The 24399-nt window shown below is 49.0% G+C and overlaps 1 long non-coding RNA gene across 1 annotated transcript in view; it reads right to left on the bottom strand.

Moving 5' to 3' along the window:
* LOC139767528 (uncharacterized) overlaps positions 1-17245 on the bottom strand; it is an 87310-nt gene extending 70065 nt beyond the window's left edge. Inside the window, exons 1-2 of the long non-coding RNA XR_011717149.1 lie at positions 17008-17245; positions 15411-16399 (exon numbers count right to left, since the gene is read on the bottom strand). This is a non-coding gene — a long non-coding RNA (uncharacterized lncRNA). The remainder of the gene's footprint in view (positions 1-15410; positions 16400-17007) is intronic.
* Positions 17246-24399: the final 7154 nt, after the last annotated feature.

The raw sequence follows: 24399 nt of genomic DNA, 5'->3' as shown, positions 1-24399 counted from the left end.
CTTCTTCTACCACAAACACCGCTGATCACCTGACCTTCTTCTACCACAACCACCGCTGATCACCTGACCTTCTTCTACCACAAACACCGCTGATCACCTGACCTTCTTCTACCACAACCACCGCTGATCACCTGACCTTCTTCTACCACAAACACCGCTGATCACCTGACCTTCTACCACAAACACCGCTGATCACCTGACCTTCTTCTACCACAAACACCGCTGATCACCTGACCTTCTTCTACCACAAACCCCGCTGATCACCTGACCTTCTACCACAAACACCGCTGATCACCTGACCTTCTTCTACCACAAACACCGCTGATCACTACCACAAACACCGCTGATCACCTGACCTTCTTCTACCACAAACACCGCTGATCACCTGACCTTCTTCTACCACAAACACCGCTGATCACCTGACCTTCTTCTACCACAAACACCGCTGATCACCTGACCTTCTTCTACCACAAACACCGCTGATCACTACCACAAACACCGCTGATCACCTGACCTTCTTCTACCACAAACACCGCTGATCACTACCACAAACACCGCTGATCACCTGACCTTCTTCTACCACAAACACCGCTGATCACCTGACCTTCTTCTACCACAAACACCGCTGATCACCTGACCTTCTTCTACCACAAACACCGCTGATCACCTGACCTTCTTCTACCACAACCACCGCTGATCACCTGACCTTCTTCTACCACAAACACCGCTGATCACCTGACCTTCTTCTACCACAACCACCGCTGATCACTACCACAAACACCGCTGATCACCTGACCTTCTTCTACCACAAACACCGCTTGATCACCTGACCTTCTTCTACCACAAACAACGCTGATCACCTGACCTTCTTCTACCACAAACACCGCTGATCACCTGGCCTTCTTCTACCACAAACCCCGCTCATCACCTGACCTTCTTCTACCACAACCACCTCTGATCACTACCACAAACACCGCTGATCACCTGACCTTCTACCACAAACACCGCTGATCACCTGACCTTCTACCACAAACACCGCTGATCACCTGACCTTCTTCTACCACAAACACCGCTGATCACCTGACCTTCTTCTACCACAAACAACAGTCATCACCGCTTGACCCTCCATCACGCAGTAACTGCCACACTAACTACAGGGGGGGGAGGGGGAGGAGGGGGGGATTAAAAACGATCATTACACACCTGGAATGGTCACACATCAGAGAGAGAGAGAGAGAGAGAGAGAGAGAGAGAGAGAGAGAGAGAGAGAGAGAGAGAGAGAGAGGTTTAAAAGCGTAGATTTCCGCTCATCCCTGCGTTACCCATTTTGCTATGGGGGGGGGGGAATGGAGGAGATGGGGAGGGGGTGGGGGGTGGGGGGGAGATGGGCGTTGTAGCTCTGTGTCTGCGGCTTCCAACCGCCTGGTCGACCGACGACGACCCGACACGGACAATTTCGGGTCGGCCTGAGGCTGTTCGGGAAGGGGGGGGGGGGGGGGGGGTTAGAAAAAGACCACCTCCCCCCCCTCCTCCCCTACGAAGACCTCACTAGGTGTTCCTCACTAAACAATCGGTCTTCGCCGACATCATCTACCAGGCTTCGCCGACAGCATCTACCAGACTTCGCCGACATCTACCAGGCTTCGCCGACAACATCTACCAGGCTTCGCCAACAACATCTACCAGGCTTCGCCAACAACATCTACCAGGCTTCGCCGACAGCATCTACCAGACCTCGCCGACAACATCTACCAGACTTCGCCGACAGCATCTACCAGGCTTCACCAACATCTACCAGACTTCGCCGACAGCATCTACCAGACTTCGCCGACAGCATCTACCAGACTTCGCCGACAACATCTACCAGACTTCGCCAACAACATCTACCAGGCTTCACCAACATCTACCAGGCTTCGCCAACAACATCTACCAGGCTTCGCCGACAGCATCTACCAGACTTCGCCGACAACATCTACCAGGCTTCGCCGACAACATCTACCAGGCTTCGCCAACAACATCTACCAGGCTTCGCCGACAACATCTACCAGACTTCGCCAACAACATCTACCAGACTTCGCCAACAACATCTACCAGGCTTCGCCAACAACATCTACCAGACTTCGCCAACAACATCTACCAGGCTTCGCCAACATCTACCAGGCTTCGCCAACAACATCTACCAGACTTCGCCAACAACATCTACCAGGCTTCGCCAACAACATCTACCAGGCTTCGCCAACAACATCTACCAGACTTCGCCAACAACATCTACCAGACTTCGCCAACAACATCTACCAGACTTCGCCAACAACATCTACCAGGCTTCGCCAACAACATCTACCAGACTTCGCCAACATCTACCAGACTTAGCCAACAACATATACCAGGCTTCGCCGACAACATCTACCAGGCTTCGCCAACAACATCTACCAGACTTCGCCAACAACATCTACCAGGCTTCGTCGACAACATCTACCAGACTTCGCCAACAACATCTACCAGGCTTCGCCAACAACATCTACCAGACTTCGCCAACAACATCTACCAGGCTGCGATCGCCAACAACATCTACCAGGCTTCGCCAACAACATCTACCAGGCTTCGCCAACAACATCTACCAGACTTCGCCAACAACATCTACCAGACTTCGCCAACAACATCTACCAGGCTTCGCCAACAACATCTACCAGGCTTCGCCAACAACATCTACCAGGCTTCGCCAACAACATCTACCAGACTTCGCCAACAACATCTACCAGGCTTCGCCGATAGCATCTACCAGACTTCTATACCTTAATAGATAAGCTCTCCCCACCTACCGACCATCTCCGACAACCTACCGACCATCTCCGACAACCTCCCGACCATCTCCGACAACCTACCGACCATCTCCGACAACCTACCGACCATCTCCGACAACCTACCGACCATCTCCGACAACCTACCGACCATATCTGACAGCCTACCGACCATCTCCGACAACCTACCGACCATCTCCGACAACCTACCGACCATCTCCGATAACCTGCCGACCATCTCCGACAACCTACCGACCATCTCTGACAACCTACCGACCATCTCCGATAACCTACCGACCATCTCCGACATCCTACTACCATCGCCGACAATCTATCATCTCCAACAACCTACCATCTCCAACAACCTACCATCTCCAACAACATACCATCTCCAACAACCTACCATCTCCAACAACCTACCATCTCCAACAACCTACCATCTCCAACAACCTACCATCTACAACAATCAACCATCTCCAACAATCTACCATCTCCAACAATCTACCATCTCCAACAATCTACCATTTCCACCAATCTACAATCTCCAACAAATCTACCATCTCCAACAAATCTACCATCTCCAACAATCTACCATCTCCAACAATCTATCATCTCCAACAATCTACCATCTCCAACAATCTACCATCTCCAACATCCTCAGAGGCGGTAGTTGACATTTGACTCCCCCACACAACTCCACAGCCTCGGGATAAAGCTCTTTACTCACACAGCTAAACTGTCTGTGGAACAGATATTCCCCGCCTGACACAGCTAAACTGTCTGTGGAACAGATAATCCTCGCCTGACACAGCTAAACTGTCTGTGGAACAGATATTCCCCCGCCTGACACAGCTAAACTGTCTGTGGAACAGATATTCCCCCGCCTGACACAGCTAAACTGTCTGTGGAACAGATATTCCCCCGCCTGACACAGCTAAACTGTCTGTGGAACAGATATTCCCTCGCCTGACACAGCTAAACTGTCGGTGGAACAGATATTCCTCCCGCCTGACACAGCTAAACTGTCTGTGGAACAGATATTCCTCCCGCCTGACACAGCTAAACTGTCTGTGGAACAGATATTCCCCCGCTCAACACAGCTAAACTGTCTGTGGAACAGATATTCCCCCGCCTGACACAGCTAAACTGTCTGTGGAACAGATATTCCCCCGCCTGACACAGCTAAACTTTGTGGAACAGATATTCTCCCGCCTGACACAGCTAAACTGTCTGTGGAACAGATATTCCCCCGCCTGACACAGCTAAACTGTCTGTGGAACAGATATTCCCCCGCCTGACAGCTAAACTGTCTGTGGAACAGATATTCTCCCGCCTGACACAGCTAAACTGTCTGTGGAACAGATATTCCTCCCGCCTGACACAGCTAAACTGTCTGTGGAACAGATATTCCCCCGCTCAACACAGCTAAACTGTCTGTGGAACAGATATTCCCCCGCCTGACACAGCTAAACTGTCTGTGGAACAGATATTCCCTCGCCTGACACAGCTAAACTGTCGGTGGAACAGATATTCCTCCCGCCTGACACAGCTAAACTGTCTGTGGAACAGATATTCCTCCCGCCTGACACAGCTAAACTGTCTGTGGAACAGATATTCCCCCGCTCAACACAGCTAAACTGTCTGTGGAAGATATTCCCCCGCCTGACACAGCTAAACTGTCTGTGGAACAGATATTCCTCCCGCCTGACACAGCTAAACTGTCTGTGGAACAGATATTCCCCCGCCTGACACAGCTAAACTGTCTGTGGAACAGATATTCCCCCGCCTGACACAGCTAAACTGTCTGTGGAACAGATATTCCCCCGCCTGACACAGCTAAACTGTCTGTGGAACAGATATTCCCCCGCCTGACACAGCTAAACTGTCTGTGGAACAGATATTCCCCCGCTCAACACAGCTAAACTGTCTGTGGAACAGATATTCCCCCGCCTGACACAGCTAAACTGTCTGTGGAACAGATATTCCCCCGCCTGACACAGCTAAACTGTCTGTGGAACAGATATTCCTCCGCCTGACATAGCTAAACTGTCTGTGGAACAGATATTCCCCCGCCTGACACAGCTAAACTGTCTGTGGAACAGATATTCCCCCGCCTGACACAGCTAAACTGTCTGTGGAACAGATATTCCCCGGTCAACACAGCTAAACTGTCTGTGGAACAGATATTCCCCCGGCCTGACACAGCTAAACTGTCTGTGGAACAGATATTCCCCCGCTCAACACAGCTAAACTGTCTGTGGAACAGATATTCCTCACGCCTGACACAGCTAAACTGTCTGTGGAACAGATATTCCCCCGCCTGACACAGCTAAACTGTCTGTGGAACAGATATTCCTCCCGCCTGACAGCTAAACTGTCTGTGGAACAGATATTCCCCGCCTGACACAGCTAAACTGTCTGTGGAACAGATATTCCTCCCGCCTGACACAGCTAAACTGTCTGTGGAACAGATATCCCCCCGCCTGACACAGCTAAACTGTCTGTGGAACAGATATTCCTCCCGCCTGACCACAATGCTAACGACTGTCTCTGTTGGAACAGATATCCTCCCGCCTGACACAGCTAAACTGTCTGTGGAACAGATATTCCTCCCGCCTGACACAGCTAAACTGTCTGTGGAACAGATATTCCCCGCCTGACACAGCTAAACTGTCTGTGGAACAGATATTCCCCCGCCTGACACAGCTAAACTGTCTGTGGAACAGATATTCCTCCCGCCTGACACAGCTAAACTGTCTGTGGAACAGATATCCCCCCGCCTGACACAGCTAAACTGTCTGTGGAACAGATATTCCCCCGCCTGACACAGCTAAACTGTCTGTGGAACAGATATTCCCCGCCTGACACAGCTAAACTGTCTGTGGAACAGATATTCCTCCCGCCTGACAGCTAAACTGTCTGTGGAACAGATATTCCCCCGACGTGACACAGCTAAACTGTCTGTGGAACAGATATTCTACCGCCTGACACAGCTAAACTGTCTGTGGAACAGATATTCCCCGCCTCTCACAGCTAAACTGTCTGTGGAACAGATATTCCCCCGCCTGACACAGCTAAACTGTCTGTGGAACAGATATTCCTCGCGCCTGACACAGCTAAACTGTCTGTGGAACAGATATTCCCCGCCTGACACAGCTAAACTGTCTGTGGAACAGATATTCCCCCGCCTGACACAGCTAAACTGTCTGTGGAAGATATTCCCCCGCCTGACACAGCTAAACTGTCTGTGGAACAGATATTCCTCCCGCCTGACACAGCTAAACTGTCTGTGGAACAGATATTCCCCCGCCTCTCACAGCTAAACTGTCTGTGGAACAGATATTCCCTCGCCTGACACAGCTAAACTGTCTGTGGAACAGATATTCCCCCGCCTAACACAGCTAAACTGTCTGTGGAAGATATTCCCCCGCCTGACACAGCTAAACTGTCTGTGGAACAGATATTCCTCGCGCCTGACAGCTAAACTGTCTGTGGAACAGATATTCCTCCCGCCTGACACAGCTAAACTGTCTGTGGAACAGATATTCCCCCGCCTGACACAGCTAAACTGTCTGTGGAACAGATATTCCCCCGCCTGACACAGCTAAACTGTCTGTGGAACAGATATTCCTCCCGCCTGACACAGCTAAACTGTCTGTGGAACAGATATTCCCCCGCCTCTCACAGCTAAACTGTCTGTGGAACAGATATTCCCCCGCCTGACACAGCTAAACTGTCTGTGGAACAGATATTCCTCCCGCCTGACACAGCTAAACTGTCTGTGGAACAGATATTCCCCCGCCTGACACAGCTAAACTGTCTGTGGAACAGATATTCCCCCGCCTGACACAGCTAAACTGTCTGTGGAACAGATATTCCCCCGCCTGACACAGCTGAACTGTCTGTGGAACAGATATGCCCCCACCTGACACAGCTAAACTGTCTGTGGAACAGATATGCCCCGACGTGACACAGCTAAACTGTCTGTGGAACAGATATGCCCCCACCTGACACAGCTAAGCTGTCTGTGGAACAGATATGCCCCGACGTGACACAGCTAAACTGTCTGTGGAACAGATATCCCCCCGCCTGACACAGCTAAACTGTCTGTGGAACAGATATTCCTCCCGCCTGACACAGCTAAACTGTCTGTGGAACAGATATCCCCCCGCCTGACACAGCTAAACTGTCTGTGGAACAGATATCCCCCCGCCTGACACAGCTAAACTGTCTGTGGAACAGATATCCCCCCCTCCCACAGCTAAACCCCCCTTTCCCACCATCACCGTCTTCTCTTTCTCCCCAAACAATCCCAAAATGTCCCACTCATCAAAACACCCCCATACATCTCACCCCAGAAAGGGGAGGTTAATACACCCCCCAGAGAGGAGGAGAGGTTAATAAACCCCCAGAGAGGAGGAGAGGTTAATAAACCCCCAGAGAGGATAGGTTAATAAACCCCGAGAGGAGGTTAATAAACCCCCAGAGAGGAGAGGTTAATAAACCCCCCACAGAGGAGGAGAGGTTAATAAACCCCAGAGAGGAGAGGTTAATAAACCCAGAGAGGAGAGGTTAATAAACCCCCAGAGAGGAGGAGAGGTTAATAAACCCCCCACAGAGGAGGAGAGGATAATAAACCCCCAGAGAGGAGGAGAGGTTAATAAACCCCCAGAGAGGATAGGTTAATAAACCCCGAGAGGAGGTTAATAAACCCCCAGAGAGGAGAGGTTAATAAACCCCCAGAGAGGAGAGGTTAATAAACCCCCAGAGAGGAGGAGAGGTTAATAAACCCCCAGAGAGGAGAGGTTAATACACCCCCAGAGAGGAGGAGAGGATAATAAACCCCCAGAGAGGAGAGGTTAATAAACCCCCAGAGAGGAGAGGTTAATAAACCCCAAGAGAGGAGAGGTTAACAAACCCCGAGAGGTTAATAAACCCCCAGAGAGGAGAGGTTAATAAACCCCCAGAGAGGAGAGGTTAATAAACCCCAGAGAGGAGAGGTTAATAAACCCCCAGAGAGGAGAGGTTAATAAACCCCCAGAGAGGAGGAGAGGTTAATAAACCCCCAGAGAGGAGAGGTTAACAAACCCCCAGAGAGGAGAGGTTAATAAACCCCCAGAGAGGAGAGGTTAATAAACCCCCAGAGAGGAGAGGTTAATAAACCCCCAGAGAGGAGAGGTTAATAAACCCCAGAGAGGAGAGGTTAATAAACCCCCAGAGAGGAGAGGTTAATAAACCCCCAGAGAGGAGGAGGTTAATAAACCCCCAGAGAGGAGAGGTTAATAAACCCCCAGAGAGGAGAGGTTAATAAACCCCCCACAGAGGAGGAGAGGTTAATAAACCCCCAGAGAGGAGAGGTTAACAAACCCCCAGAGAGGAGAGGTTAACAAACCCCGAGAGGTTAATAAACCCCCAGAGAGGAGAGGTTAACAAACCCCCAGAGAGGAGAGGTTAACAAACCCCGAGAGGTTAACAAACCCCCAGAGAGGAGAGGTTACTAAATCCCCCAGAGAGGAGGAGAGGTTAACAAACCCCCAGAGAGGAGAGGTTAATAAACCCCCAGAGAGGAGAGGTTAACAAACCCCCAGAGAGGAGAGGTTAATAACCCCCAGAGAGGAGAGGTTAATAAACCCCCAGAGAGGAGAGGTTAACAAACCCCGAGAGGTTAATAAACCCCCAGAGAGGAGAGGTTAACAAACCCCCAGAGAGGAGAGGTTAATAACCCCCAGAGAGGAGAGGTTAATAAACCCCCAGAGAGGAGAGGTTAACAAACCCCGAGAGGTTAATAAACCCCCAGAGAGGAGAGGTTAACAAACCCCCAGAGAGGAGAGGTTAACAAACCCCGAGAGGTTAATAAACCCCCAGAGAGGAGAGGTTAACAAACCCCCAGAGAGGAGAGGTTAACAAACCCCGAGAGGTTAACAAACCCCCAGAGAGGAGAGGTTACTAAATCCCCCAGAGAGGAGGAGAGGTTAACAAACCCCCAGAGAGGAGAGGTTAATAAACCCCCAGAGAGGAGAGGTTACTAAATCCCCTAGAGTCTCAATGAGTTACGACCCAATGACATCCCCCAGATCCCTTCCCCCCCATGGCATCGCTCGCTCTCAGGGGTCGACAGATTCCCCCCAGACTCTGGGGTAGACTTGGTGCATCTCAAAGCTCCCTCCCCCCCCCTAACTCCCGACACTGCCTCGGTAGATTCCTCGACCTGGTCGGACAGTGTCCTCGACCTGGTTGGTCATTGTCCTCGACCTGGTCGGACAGTGTCCTCGACCTGGTCGGACAGTGTCCTCGACCTGGTCGGACAGCGTCCTCGACCTGGTCACCCACTGTCCTCGACATGGTCGGACAGTGTCCTCGACCTGGTCGGACAGTGTCCTCGACCTGTGAACGCTGGGCTGTGTGTGTGTGTGTATGTGTGTGTGTGTGTGTGTGTGTGTGTGTGAGAGAGAGAGAGAGAGAGAGAGAGAGAGAGAGAGAGAGAGAGAGAGAGAGAGAGAGAGAGAGAGAGAGAGAGAGAGAGAGAGAGAGAGGCCACATCTTCGCAGGGTCTCTTAAGAGCTGGTCGTCTGCTTCCAAGTCCCCCCCCCCCCTGGCATTTGGCGTCCCACAGGGGCGTGCAGCTGGCGCCCTCTGTGTTTCCCCCAGGTCATAGACACACACACACACACACACACACACACACATACACACACACACACACACTCCGAGGAGAGGCCTCTGACACCCACAACCAGTCTCAGCGGCGTCGCCCGTCCGTCGGGCCACCGTCCTTTAATCCCCGCGTCACCACCACCATCACCGCCGTCGCTACAACGTTCCTCGTACTGTCCAAAGACAATTGGACTACCCTGAGCCTGGGTTCAGCTCTCAATTTTCCTCAGGCTATCTTTTAAACCGCTTCATCAAGAGGTGCCTCTCAATAAACAAAAGCGACCTCATCCGGGAAGAAGCTACCGCACTAAACTCACCGCACCCCGTCACCTTCTGCTGGCCGGAGATCCCCCGTCCCCAAGCTGAAGTTCGAAACCAATGCATCATCATGAGGCGTTCATCACACTGGTCCTCCCGACTCTCGCTCTCTCTAGCCATCACCTGGACCTCATCCAACAGTTCAGACAGGAGTTACGGCACCATCCCCGCCACCCGTCCCCTTCCCACCAATCCGACATCCCCCGCCCCAAGTTGCAGTTCGACACCAATGCATCATCATGAGGCGTTCATCCCACTGGTCCTCCCGACTCTCTCGCTCTCTTTAGCCATCACCTGGACCTCATCCAACACTTCAGACAGGAGTTACGGCACCATCCCCGCCACCCGCCCCCTTCCTACCAATCCGACATCCCCCGCCCCAAGTTGCAGTTCGACACCACCACTGCATCACGAGGCGTTCATCACACTGGTCCTCCCGACTCTCTCTCTTTCTCTCCAACCATCGCCCGATCCTCCTCACCACCTTCACCTCCTACCAACCACAGATCCCTCGTCCCCGAGTTGCAGTTCGGCCCCTAACAACCCCATCACAGCTGGGGTACTGCCCGCGCTACTCTCCCTACCATTAACGAATATAATCAGTAGATTACGTACTAACTCCATCATACTATGGGTAGATATCAGTAGATTACGTACTAACTCCATCACACTATGTGTAGATATCAGTAGATGACGTACTAACTCCATCATACTATGGGTAGATATCAGTAGATTACGTACTAACTCCATCACACTATGGGTAGATATCAGTAGATTACGTACTAACTCCATCACACTATGTGTAGATATCAGTAGATTACGTACTAACTCCATCACACTACGTGTAGATATCAGTAGATTACGTACTACCTCCATCACACTATGGGTAGATATCAGTAGATTACGTACTACCTCCATCACACTATGGGTAGATACTACGTTAACCCCCCCTCCCCCATTCACCCCCCCCCCCCCCTCTCCTTATCAGTAGGCATCCCGCTGCTCACACTCTATGTATCTTCTCCGTATATCTTCAGCATTTTCCTGTGTTCACTTGCAAGTTTTCCATGAACATACCGCTGCGGCTAGACAACGCGGCGATCACGCAAGATTGCGGCAACATCTGGCTGCGGCAACACATGACTGCGGCAACTCACGCAGCTCCTGCGGCAAAAATACCGCTGTGTCAACACAAGGTTGCGGCAATATACGGTCGCGACAACACACGGCTGTAGCAACACACAGCTGCGGCAACACACGGGTGCAGCAACACACGGCTACGGCAACACTTGACAGCGGCAGGATTCTACTGCGGCAACACACGACTGCGGTAACACACGGCTGCGGCAACACACAGCTGCGGCAACTCACAGCTGCGGCAACTTACGGCTGCGGCAACCCTCAGCTGTAGCAACACACACACAGATGCGGCAACACACGGCTGCGGCAACACACGGCTACGACAACACTTGACAGCGGCAGGATTCTACTGCGGCAACACACGACTGCGGTAACACACGGCTGCGGCAACACACAGCTGCGGCAACTCACGGCTGCGGCAACACTCAGCTGTAGCAACACACACACACAGCTGCGGCAACACACGGCTGCGGCAACACACGACACCGGCAACATTCTACTACGGCAACACACGACTGCGGTAACACACGGCTGCGGCAATACACAGCTGCGGCAACTCACGGCTGCGGCAACACTCAGCTGTAGCAACACACACACAGCTGCGGCAACACACGGCTGCGGCAACACACGACACCGGCAACATTCTACTGCGGCAACACACGACTGCGGTAACACACGGCTGCGGCAACACACAGCTGCGGCAACTCACGGCTGCGGCAACACACGGCTGCGGCAACACACGACACCGGCAACATTCTACTGCGGCAACACACGACTACGGTAACACACGGCTGCGGCAACACGCAACTGCGGCAAAATCATACATCGCAAAAACACGTTTGCGGCAACACACGGCTGCGGCAAGTCTACTGCGGCAACACACGACTGCGGAAATGTTCGCCAGCGGGAACACGCGACTGCGGCTTGAAAATGCGGCAACAGAAGCTAAGCATGACTGCGGCAACACAAAACTGCGGACACACACAACACTGCGGACACACACACAACTTGCGGTAAGATACACTTGCGGCAAAGGAAAACGTGGGAGCTAAAGCACAGAGCTGCGGCAAAAGCACAATTGCGGCAACATATGCCAGCGGCGACACACCCTGCGGCAATATGCGGCTGGGACCGAATAACTGCGGAAACGTAAAACTGCGGATACCCGCTTCAGCTGCGGCACCAAAGGACCCCAGCGGCGACGCGTGGCTGCGGAAAGACAATACCGCAGGCATGCGGCTCTATCAGACCCACAGCTGCGGCAACATCCGTCCCAAAACCACACTACCACGTCAAACATGCGGCTGCGGCAACACGCCTTGGCGACGATCGCTAGCAGAGTCCCCCGCTTGCGGCTTCAAGTTCCACATCAAACACCTGGCCATTGTCAGAACACAGGGTAGTGGCAACACAGGGAAGCGGCAACACAGGGTAGTGGCAATACAGGGTAGTGGCAATACAGGGTAGTGGCAAAACAGGGAAGTGGCAACAGAGGGTAGTGGCAAGAGGGCCGGTTCAACACAGGGTAATGGCAAGAGGGTAGTAGCAAGACAGGGTAGTGGCAACACAGGAAAGTGGCAACATAGGGTAGTGGCAAACATGTGCTATTATGGCAACATACGTTCCAGCAACACAAAAAAACACGCAAAACTTGTGTCTCATAAAATTCGTTGGTAAAAGTTCCCGAAATATATATATATATATATATATATATATATATATATATATATATATATATATATATAATTATACTTTGTCGCTGTCTCCCGCGTTAGCGAGGTAGCGCAAGCAAACAGACGAAAGAATGGCCCAACCCACCCACATACACATGTAGAAACATACACGTTCACACACGTACATATACATACCTATACATCTCAGCGTATACATATATATACACACACAGACATATACATACATACACAAGCACATAATTCATACTTGCTGCCTTTATTCATTCCCGTCGCCACCTCGCCACAGATAAGAGGATGAATGTGAGTGGTTGTGGCCTTTTTCTTCGTCGCGTTCCTAGCGATACCTCGCTAACGCGGGAAAGGGCGATCAGGTATAGGGGAGAAATTATATATATATATATATATATATATATATATATATATATATATATATATATATATATATATATATATATGCGTGTGTGTAGTGGAAATCCTCGATCACAATATAGTGGCATCCGAGAGAGATTTTAAAGGATATGATTTTTCCTTACTTTTCTCTCTTCCTGGAGTATTTACCTGGGAGGATGGGTTGGCAGGAGGGAAGAAGGGGGAATGGGAGAGAGATAGGGGAGGGGAAGGGGAAGGGGAGGGGAAGGGGAGGAGGAGGAGGAGGAGAGGAAGATTTACCCCTAAGACCCCCCGACCAAAACCAGATTGGTCAGGGAGGCGGCCGGCCAGCGCCGCCCCCCGACCCCCCACATGAGACAGACGGGGTTTGGAAGCCTCGGATAATCTATCTATCTATCACCTCCACCGCAAAATATATATCTTAATATATATATATATATATATATATATATATATATATATATATATATATATATATATATATATATATATATATATCCCTCCCCTGCCCCCTCTACCACACACACACACACACACACACGCGCGCACTCTGCTAGGCAGAGAGGGTAAGGGATCAAGGCCCCAGTCCACAGTCCTGCGATGTTCGCCAAACTTCCCTGCTGTCTGGGTTCGAGTCCTTTACTGCTGGAGAGCATCGTGCTACCTAACTGTCCGGGTTCGAATCCTTACGGTTGGAGAGACCCTTGCGTCGCCCAAGACCCTTCTACAGATTCCTGCAGGCGGCCATGGCTGCGCTACCTTCCGTGGCAGGGTTATGTATACATTCCCTTGGACTGAGAACTTCTTTTCACGGAGACGAAGACCTCGCTATATAACACAGCTTCGTCGAATATCATTTTTTTTTTCATTCGCCGTCCAATCTCAAGCAGGCGGAGTCCGGTAACATATATATATATATATATATATTGATAATAATAGCATGACGGCTGACCAGCGTAAACACACGTCATACAATCACCTAGGTTGTTAATATACAACCGTACATTTACAACTGGCCCTGGGCTCTGTAAATCAGTGGTTTACACACACACACAACACACACATAGAGAGAGAGAGAGAGAGAGAGAGAGAGAGAGAGAGAGAGAGAGAGAGAGAGAGAGAGAGAGACTCTGGTGTTCAAGAAAGTTCGGAAAGAAATACATACATGTATACACACGTATTCATACAGGTATACGAGACGACGCTGGCGCTACCGGACTCCGCCTGCATGAGGTTACCGCCGCCGGGGAGGTCGGAGGTCCTCCGGTCCCCGTGCCGACGTGAAACCACTCATTCCAAAGGGAATCCCCGTTTCCCTGCTACGGGCGGCAGCGCAGCCTCTGGATATAGGAGATTTCTCAGATCAAGAAGAAAAGAAAATATATGTCTGGGGATTTTCCCCCGTAGAGAGAGAGAGAGAGAGAGAGAGAGAACGCTGACGGCCTAACGACCAGCCTAACCACCCCCTGAGCAAACAACCATTCCCCCACCCCCAATAAAGACCTAACAAGCCAATGGTTTGTGGGTAATTTTACCTATTATTCCCGCGCGTGAGAGACAACCCCCCTCTTCAATTCACCTCTCCACAATACTTAGCACTACCCCCTCTTCAATTACCACTTACAACACCTACCCCCTCTTCAACTCCCTCTTCCGCAACGTTTACCACTACCCCCTCTTCAACTTCCCCCTCCATAACACATACCCACTCTTCAACTCTCCCCCCCTCCTCCGCAACACTCACCCCTCTTCAACTCCCCTCTCCGCAACGCTTACCACTACTCCCCACTTCAACTTCCCCTCTACAACACTTACCCCCTCTTCAATTCCCCCCTCCACAACACACCCCCTCTTCAACTCTTCCCCTTCCGCAACACTTACCCTCAACTCTTTCCCCCGCCGCAACTTATCACTACACCCTCTTCAACTCTTTCACCCCGCCGTAACACTTACCACTACCCTTTCTTCAACTCTTCCCACCTCAACAACACTTTCCCCCTCTTCAACCCTCACCTCCGCAACACTTACCCCCTCTTCAACTCTTTCCCTCCCGCCGCAACACTTACCCCCTCTTCAACTCAACCCCGCCCTCCGCAAAACTTAACCCCCTCTTCAACTCTTTCCCCCTCAGCAACGCTAACCCCGCCTCTTCAACTCTTTCCCCCTCAGCAACGTTAACCCCGCCTCTTCAACTCTTTCCCCCCTTCCGCAACACTTATCCCCTCTTCAACTCTTTCCCCCCTTCCGCAACACTTACCCCCTCTTCAACTCTTTCCCCCTCAGCAACGTTAACCCCGCCTCTTCAACTCTTTCCCCCCTTCCGCAACACTTATCCCCTCTTCAACTCTTTCCCCCCTTCCGCAACACTTACCCCCTCTTCAACTCTTTTCCCCCCCAATCCCTCCGCCACACTTACCTTTAGTTGTCAGGAAGAGGAGGAGAAGGAGGTGCAGAGGAAGGAGGCGCAGCGGTGGAGGGCAGCGGGTGCAGCACACGGGGTCGTGGCACCTGGTGTGGCGTCTTGTGGTGGTGGCGGCGGAGGTCATCATGGCTGGCTGACCTGGTCTCTCAACGCAACCACACCTTACTGCCACAGCTGCACCACCACAGCTGGAGTGGTCGTCTCCGCCACAGCTGAAGTGGTGGTCTTCACCACAGCTGGAGTGGTCGTCTTCACCACAGCTGCAGTGGTGGAGTGGTGGTCGTCACCACAGCTGCAGTGGTCTTCACCACAGCTGGAGTGGTCTTCACCACAGCTGGAGTGGTCTCCGCCACAGCTGGAGTGGTCTTCACCAAAGCTAGAGTGGTCGTCTTCACCACAGCTGGAGTGGTCTTCACCACAGCTGCAGTGGTGGAGCGGTGGTCTTCACCATAGACGAGTGGTCTTCACCACAGCTGGAGTGGTCTTCACCACTGGACCTATCACAAGCTGGAGTGGTCTTCGCCTACGGCAGCAGTGGTCTCTGCCACTGCTGGAGCGGTCTTAACCAAGACGGAGCGGTCTTCGCCACAGATAGTATGGTCTTCACTACAGTCGCCGTGGTCTTCGCCACAGCCTGCAGTGGTCTTCGCCACAGCCCGCAGTGGTCTTCGCCACAGCCCGCAGTGGTCTTCGCCACAGCCCGCAGTGGTCTTCGCCACAGCCCGCAGTGGTCTTCGCCACAGCCCGCAGTGGTCTTCGCCACAGCCCGCAGTGGTCTTCGCCACAGCCCGGACTGGTCTTCGCCACAGCCCGCAGTGGTCTTCGCCACAGCTAGAGTGGTCTTCGCCTTACATTCTCTCCTCTCGTGTCAGCGAGGATCGGCCGATGTCCGATCAAACCTTTCGTCTTCTTCAACTTACATATATATTTTTTCATGTGTTTTCCTTCACTCGTTTATACACTGGGCTAAAGTACATATCTTCCTGCTCATATATATAAATATATATATATATATATATATATATATATATATATATATATATATATATATATATATATATATATATTAAAACCCTAAGAACCTAAATAATCAAACCCCTTCCGAAATTTAAATAAATAAAATCCTCCCCTAAAAAACTTTTTCTTCTTTTCTTTAAATGAAGTAAAACCTTTTTTCTTTTTTTTTATGAAACTAAAACGAAGGATTTTATTCTAACATCATTTTTTTGCGTATTTTTCCTTTCGGGTTCTTATGGCGAAGTTTAATAACACAACACGCGCGATGCACACCGAAGATTTTTATATATATATATATATATATATATATATATATATATATATATATATATATGCATGTAAATAATTTATATAATAACAACAATATGGCCCTCCGGCACCACCAACCTTCTGACGTTTTCTTTTATGACAAAATCGAGGAATATATATATATATATATATATAAATATCTATATGTCCATCAACAGTTCACTGTCACTACGAATAGATTTTAAGACGAAGGAGCATTTAAGTCCCCCATCCCCCGAGAGAGAGAAAAAAAAAAGTAAACAACCCCTCCCTTCGTTTTCGTCACCTCTTCCGAAGAACGGCTTGGGATGTGAATGAATGAAAAATAAAAATACTAGATATCAGAAATGTACTTTGGTGTCCACCCCTCCGTGTTGGTGGTTGAGAGCGAGAGAGAGATAGGAGGAGGGAGAGACAGAGAGGCGATGGGGTCTCCGGGCGAGCGAGCGAGGGAGGGAGGGAGGTATGGCACGTGGGCTGGCGCGGGAGCCGTTCGAGGACACGTCCGCTCCCCTCGGAGTCTCGCGGCACACTGAGCACATCTCCCCCCCCCGTCGCTCGCTGACCACAGCCCGCTAGCCTGACTCTCGTCCACACTCGCGTTTTTTTTTTTTTTTTGTGTGTGTGTGTGTGTGTGTTTGGGGAGGGGGAGGGGATGGAGGGGAGGAGTAGGGGAGGGGAGGTGGTTTAAGCTGTTAAAAACCCGGGTGACACTGTAGGGGCGAGGGGAGAGGAGTAGGAGGGGAGATGAGGAGTAGGAGAGGGGAGAGGGGAGAAGAGCGACTTCATGAGCGTGTGAGTGGGTGGAGGAGGAGGGGGTGGGTGTGTATGGGAGGGTGTGTGTGTGTGTGTGTGTGTGTGTGTGTGTGTGTGTGTGTCTGTGTATGGAGACAACAGAAAATAGCTTCGCGGTTTTTTATTTGTTGAGGAAGAGACGACCCCATTACCTTGGTGGGGCGAAGGAGGACAAGGGCGTGGGGGTCAAGCTAGGGCGGACGGCTTAGCTGCTTGGTAGAGAGAGAGCTTAGCTGCTGGAAGGGAGAGCTTAGCTGCTTGGTAGAGAGAGAGCTTAGCTGCTGGAAGGGAGAGCTTAGCTGCTGGAAGGGAGAGCTTAGCTGCTTGGTAGAGAGAGCTTAGCTGCTGGGAGGGCTCAGCTGCTGGAAGGGAGGGCTTGGCTGCTGGAAGGGAGGGCTTAGCTGCTGGAAGGGAGGGCTTAGCTGCTTGGTAGAGAGAGCTTAGCTGCTGGAAGGGAGAGCTTAGCTGCTTGGTAGAGAGAGCTTAGCTGCTGGAAGGGAGAGCTTAGCTGCTGGAAGGGAGGGCTTAGCTGCTGGAAGGGAGGGCTTAGCTGCTGGTAGAGAGAACTTAGCTGCTGGAAGGGAGAGCTTAGCTGCTGGAAGGGAGAGCTTAGCTGCTGGAAGGGAGGGCTTAGCTGCTGGTAGAGAGAGCTTAGCTGCTGGAAGGGAGAGCTTAGCTGCTGGAAGGGAGAGCTTAGCTGCTGGAAGGGAGAGCTTAGCTGCTGGAAGGGAGGGCTTAGCTGCTGGAAGGGAGAGCTTAGCTGCTGGAAGGGAGGGCTTAGCTGCTGGTAGAGAGAGCTTAGCTGCTGGAAGGGAGGGCTTAGCTGCTGGAAGGGAGAGCTTAGCTGCTGGAAGGGAGGGCTTCTTAGCTGCTGGTAGAGAGAGCTTAGCTGCTGGAAGGGAGAGCTTAGCTGCTGGAAGGGAGAGCTTAGCTGCTGGAAGGGAGGGCTTAGCTGCTGGTAGAGAGAGCTTAGCTGCTGGAAGGGAGGGCTTAGCTGCTGGAAGGGAGAGCTTAGCTGCTGGAAGGGAGGGCTTAGCTGCTGGTAGAGAGAGCTTAGCTGCTGGAAGGGAGAGCTTAGCTGCTGGAAGGGAGAGCTTAGCTGCTGGAAGGGAGGGCTTAGCTGCTGGTAGAGAGAGCTTAGCTGCTGGAAGGGAGGGCTTAGCTGCTTGGTAGAGAGAGCTTAGCTGCTGGAAGGGAGAGCTTAGCTGCTGGAAGGGAGAGCTTAGCTGCTGGAAGGGAGGGCTTAGCTGCTGGAAGGGAGAGCTTAGCTGCTGGAAGGGAGAGCTTAGCTGCTGGAAGGGAGGGCTTAGCTGCTGGAAGGGAGAGCTTAGCTGCTGGAAGGGAGGGCTTAGCTGCTGGTAGAGAGAGCTTAGCTGCTGGAAGGGAGGGCTTAGCTGCTGGAAGGGAGAGCTTAGCTGCTGGAAGGGAGGGCTTAGCTGCTGGTAGAGAGAGCTTAGCTGCTGGAAGGGAGGGCTTAGCTGCTGGGTAGAGAGAGCTTAGCTGCTGGAAGGGAGAGCTTAGCTGCTGGAAGGGAGAGCTTAGCTGCTGGAAGGGAGGGCTTAGCTGCTGGTAGAGAGAGCTTAGCTGCTGGAAGGGAGGGCTTAGCTGCTGGGTAGAGAGAGCTTAGCTGCTGGAAGGGAGGGCTTAGCTGCTGGAAGGGAGAGCTTAGCTGCTGGTAGAGAGAGCTTGGCTGCTGGAAGGGAGGGCTTAGGTGTTGGTAGGTAGGCTTAGCTGCTGGTAGAGAGGCTTGGGTTCTGGTAGGGAGGCTTGGGTTCTGGTAGAGAGGCTTGGGTTCTGGTAGAGAGGCTTGGGTTCTGGTAGGGAGGCTTGGGTTCTGGTAGGGAGGCTTGGGTTCTAGAAGAGAGGCTTGGGTTCTGGTAGAGAGGGTCGGGTTCTGGTAGGGAGGCTTGGGTTCTGGTAGGGAGGCTTGGGTTCTGGTAGGGAGGCTTGGGTTCTGGTAGGGAGGCTTGGGTTCTGGTAGGGAGGCTTGGGTTCTGGTAGAGAGGCTTGGGTTCTGGTAGGGAGGCTTGGGTGTATTATCACATAACCATCACCAACCATCTAATTACCACGTCAGTACATCATCACATAACCATCTCCAAACATCTGAATAGTGACGGTCTATACAAATCAGACAACTTTATTGTTCATAGAATTTGTAAAATGATAAGTTTATGATACGCTCGTTGTCTGTGGCGTCCTAGCTTCGTCTCTTCGTTGTATATCATCAACTGACTGTTATATTTCTCTCTTGTGTCTCCCCTGATGATGTGATTATGACAAGAAAGTGCACTTGGGAACTTATCGTGTTCCATTTTCCCCCGTGGATTCATAGGAATATCTTGATCACGCGCAAAATTGTGATCCTTTCCAATATATATATTCTTATATATATATTATATATATATATATATATATATATATAAATAAATATATATATATATATATATATATATATATATATATAATCGCATATCAATCTTTAATCCCGAATTATAGACATGTTATAAGTAGACTAGGTAGTCTAAGCCGGTTCTGAGACTAGCAAACTTACATACGCTCACATACAACGCACATACGCTCATACAAACTCATACTCTCATATACAACTCACATACGGTCATATACAACGCACATACAACTCACATACGCTCACATACAACGCACATACCCTCATACTACGCACATACCCTCATACTACGCACATACATACGCTCACATACAACGTACATACCCTCATACTACGCACATACGCTCACATACAACGCACATACCCTCACCCTACGCACGTACGCTCATATACAACGCATATACGCTCATACAAACTCACATACGCTCCCATACAACGCACATACGCTCATACGAAATGCACATACGGTCATACTACGCACATAAGCTCATACAACGCTCATACATCGTCGGTCATTACCATGCTACTGAAGGGAGAGCAGAGCTGATGTCAAACAAGCACACGGGGGCCATCTCATAGTTATCGCCCGCGCCCGTAACCAAAAGATCAGCGGTACTGCCCGGCGTCACGTTAGCCAAGAATAAGACCATAGTCCCCCCACCCCCTTTCCTCCCTCGTCACTAAGATACACGTACCCATTTATCACTTAATGTTCAACTTAAATACATAATACATGTACCCATTTATCACTTAATGTTCAACTTAAATACATATTACATGTATCCATTTATCACTTAATGTTCAACTAAATACATAATACATGTACCCATTTATACATGTTCAACTACATACATAATACATGATACATGTACCCATATATCATTTAATATTCAACTTAAATACAGATGTCATCCACTAAACTTTTTTAATTGTTCACAACTTAATGTTCAACTTAAATACATATGTCATCCACTGAACTTTTTAGCTGTTCATAACTTAATGTTCAACTCAGATAAATAATACATTTCAAATTACTACCCCAATAGTGCTTCAGCATCTAACTGATCACAATACACATAATACATGTCAACCAATGTATTAAATAATAACTCGATCAATATGTAATTATTCGTCATTTAATAATCAACTAATTATCACCATGTCAAATGTCCTCAGTGTACTAATAATTAACTAATTATCACTAAATGTCAAAAGACTTTACATGATAATTCGATCAATATGTAATTATTCGTCACTTAATGATTAACTAATTTATCACAATGTCAAATGTCATTTACTACATAACTCGATCAATTGTAATTAATCACTTAATGACTAATTATCATCACTAAATGTCAAATGTTTTCTCTACATAATAACTCGATCAATATGTAATTATTCGTCACTTCATAATCAACAAATTATCATCACTAAATGTCAGATGTCCTTCGGCCATGTTCAACAACACATTTGTGTACGCTGTATGGAGGCTGGGAGGATGGGGGGGAATGGGGGGGTGATGGGGGAAAGGGGGGGTGATGGGGTGCGTGTGGGCTCGTCCAACGATTAACGAAGAATCGTTTATTCCACCAGCGTTAAAACCCCGCGCGTCCCAAAGTCGTACATATGGGTAAAGCCGCTCGCGATGGCTGGCCGCTCTACCATATTACGGTCGACAGCTCTGGTAGATATTGACGGTAGACAATCTATCTTACCGATCTACCTTACCGCTTTACCATATTACGGTCGACAGCTCTGGTAGATATTGATGGTAGACAATCTATCTTACCGATCTACCTTACCGCTCTACCATATTACGGTCGACCGTTCTGGTAGATACCGTTCTATTATAATATGGTCGACAGCTCTGGTAGATATTGATGGTAGACAATCTACCTTACCGCTCTACCATATCGAGGTCGACAGCTCTGGTAGACTCCGCTCTATCATAATATGGTCGACAGCTCTAGTAGACTCCGCTCCATCATAATATGGTCGACAGCTCTGGTAGATATTGACGGTAGACAATCTACCATACCGCTCTACCACATCAAGGTCGACAGCTCAGGTAGATACCGCTCTATTATAATATGGTCGACAGCTCTGTTAGATATCGCTCCATCATATCATGGTCGACAACTCTGGTAGACAATCTACCATACCGCTCTTCCATATCAAGGTCGTCAGCTCAGGTAGATACCGCTCTACCATAATATGGTCGACAGTTCTGGTCGACAATGACGGTGAGCAATGCGTCTCACCACTCGACCATCATCACAAGTTATTTAAACACAACTATACGTTTTATAATTTGGCGGAGCTACGTCAACCATATCTTTCTAGTCTTAATTCAATCACTAAAAATTAATAACATCTACCTTATTACCGATCACCAGCGGGAGTAATTCAAAACATTGATGATGATGATAATAATAACAACCACAACCCAAACGTGAAATTAAATCCCGTCGAAAATTCTCATGCCTTCGAAGCGTTGCCCACTTGCAGTGGCTATTTAAAAATAAATTAAAAAAAAAAAAACGCCAGTCACGTTAGCTCAGTAGGCAGAGTAACGCGTTACCCAGTTACCAGTCTGTTGGGAGCTTAACAGTGGAGATGATGCTTAAATAATACTTTCTGATCCGTTATAATTAAAAAAGAAAAAAAAGTTAAAATTAGTCAGGGAAGCAGCAACATCCAGACATCCATATTTACGTTAACTTTATAAAATTGAATAAGCCCTTTTAATCTATCTAATCCGTCTAAATGAATTAAGATAAAACAAATATAATCAACTAAAACATGGAGTCGATGAAGAGCATTCGAACGAACGGCAAAGCCAATGGAAAAGTTAGTAAAACATCGTTAAACATAGAGTAAGAAATGAAATCGTCCGATAGTATTTGAAACATACATCATACTTAACCATCCCTCAAACAGCGTTTAAAACGTAATCAACAATTATTAAATAGATTAAAAAAAAACAAATCACAAACGTCAAATAACGTCCAGAATATATATAATTTAAACAGCTCAAACATGATTAGAGAATATATATAAATAATTTAATTACCCTCTGCCTTCATTAGGGTGTTGTGAAAACCATCGCTCAAGACGATGTTTTCGAACAATAATAATAATTAAGCGTCACATTGCCATTTTCTTCCATCTATTTCCCTTATTTCAATCCCCCATTTTCTTTCTCTTTTGCGCTCCGTTACGCATGCCCGAGGGGGAGAGAGTTGGACCAGCGAACCCAGTTGTTTGGTTTCCAACGACCAAAATGGCGCCGAGTCTGAGTGTGTGTGTATGTGTGTGTATGTATGTGTGTGTATGTATGTATGTATGTGTGTATGTATGTGTGTATTTGTGTGTGTGTGTGTGTGTGTGTATATGTGTGTGTGTGTATGTATATGTGTATATATATGTGTATATGTATGTGTATATGTGTGTGTGTGTGTGTGTGTGTGTGTGTGTGTGTGTGTGTGTGTGTGTGTGCAAACGGAAATCAGCTTAATTTCTTAACTATATTTTCGTCATAATGATCGTCTTAAAATGGCCATGCGTTGTGGTGAGCGTATCTGTGTCGGCGTATCTGGCCGGTACAATGACACCTTCCCTTCCCACGCGTACAGACGCCCTTTGCGTACATCGTGCGGCGTATATTGGGATCTACAGTGTCCCTCGGGATCTATGGTGTCCCAGAGCAACGTTTGGGGACCTTGAATAAGGAAGTTATTAGACGTTTGTGGCCAAAACGTGAGAGGGGGATGTTTACGTACTCACCTGACGTGTTTACGTCCCTTTTCCAAATCATTAAAATAAGATCATTTAAATCTCTCAAAATCTCTATGTCAAATATGGATTTTCAAAGATTTTAGAAATTTTGAAATAGACTTAGAATACTGACATATCCATAATTGCCTTCGATGACGGTAAATATATTGTATTTAAGGGAAAGTTTGCCATTCAATATAGATTTCAATTTGACTGTGAGAAACTTTAGGAAAAAAAATTTTTGGCGACGAGATGAACCATCTCGCGTTGCTCGCCGAGACGCGAAATTTACGCCAAAAAATACTTGAAAGAAATAACAGAAACGTATGAATATTTATACGAAAAAAATTGTTGGCATTGCTTTCAAATCAACCATTAAACATTATTTTTGAAATTAAATCAAAAATTCTTTGAAGAAAAGTTTTGGGGACGAGATGAAGCATCCTGGGACGCCTGTGGGCCTCGCTATTGTCGCCAAATTTATGAAACAGTCGCCAAGTCGCCAAATCGACCTTTAATCATTCCATTACGAGACCGACTTCAATTAATCTCTTTTTTTTCTAATATTTTGACTCGATTAATCACATCAATTAATCACGCCTGTGACGACGCCCTCCCCCCCCCCCCCTCCCCGCGGACTGTGACAGCGTCACGTCTCCATTTCCCCCGTCAATTTCCTCCGTCAATTTCCTCCGT

The sequence above is a fragment of the Panulirus ornatus genome, chromosome 61, assembly GCF_036320965.1.
Source record: "Panulirus ornatus isolate Po-2019 chromosome 61, ASM3632096v1, whole genome shotgun sequence".
Lineage (NCBI taxonomy): Eukaryota > Metazoa > Arthropoda > Malacostraca > Decapoda > Palinuridae > Panulirus > Panulirus ornatus.
Note: the sequence above shows the minus strand (reverse complement) of the source record. Positions and strands in the feature narration are given on the sequence as shown.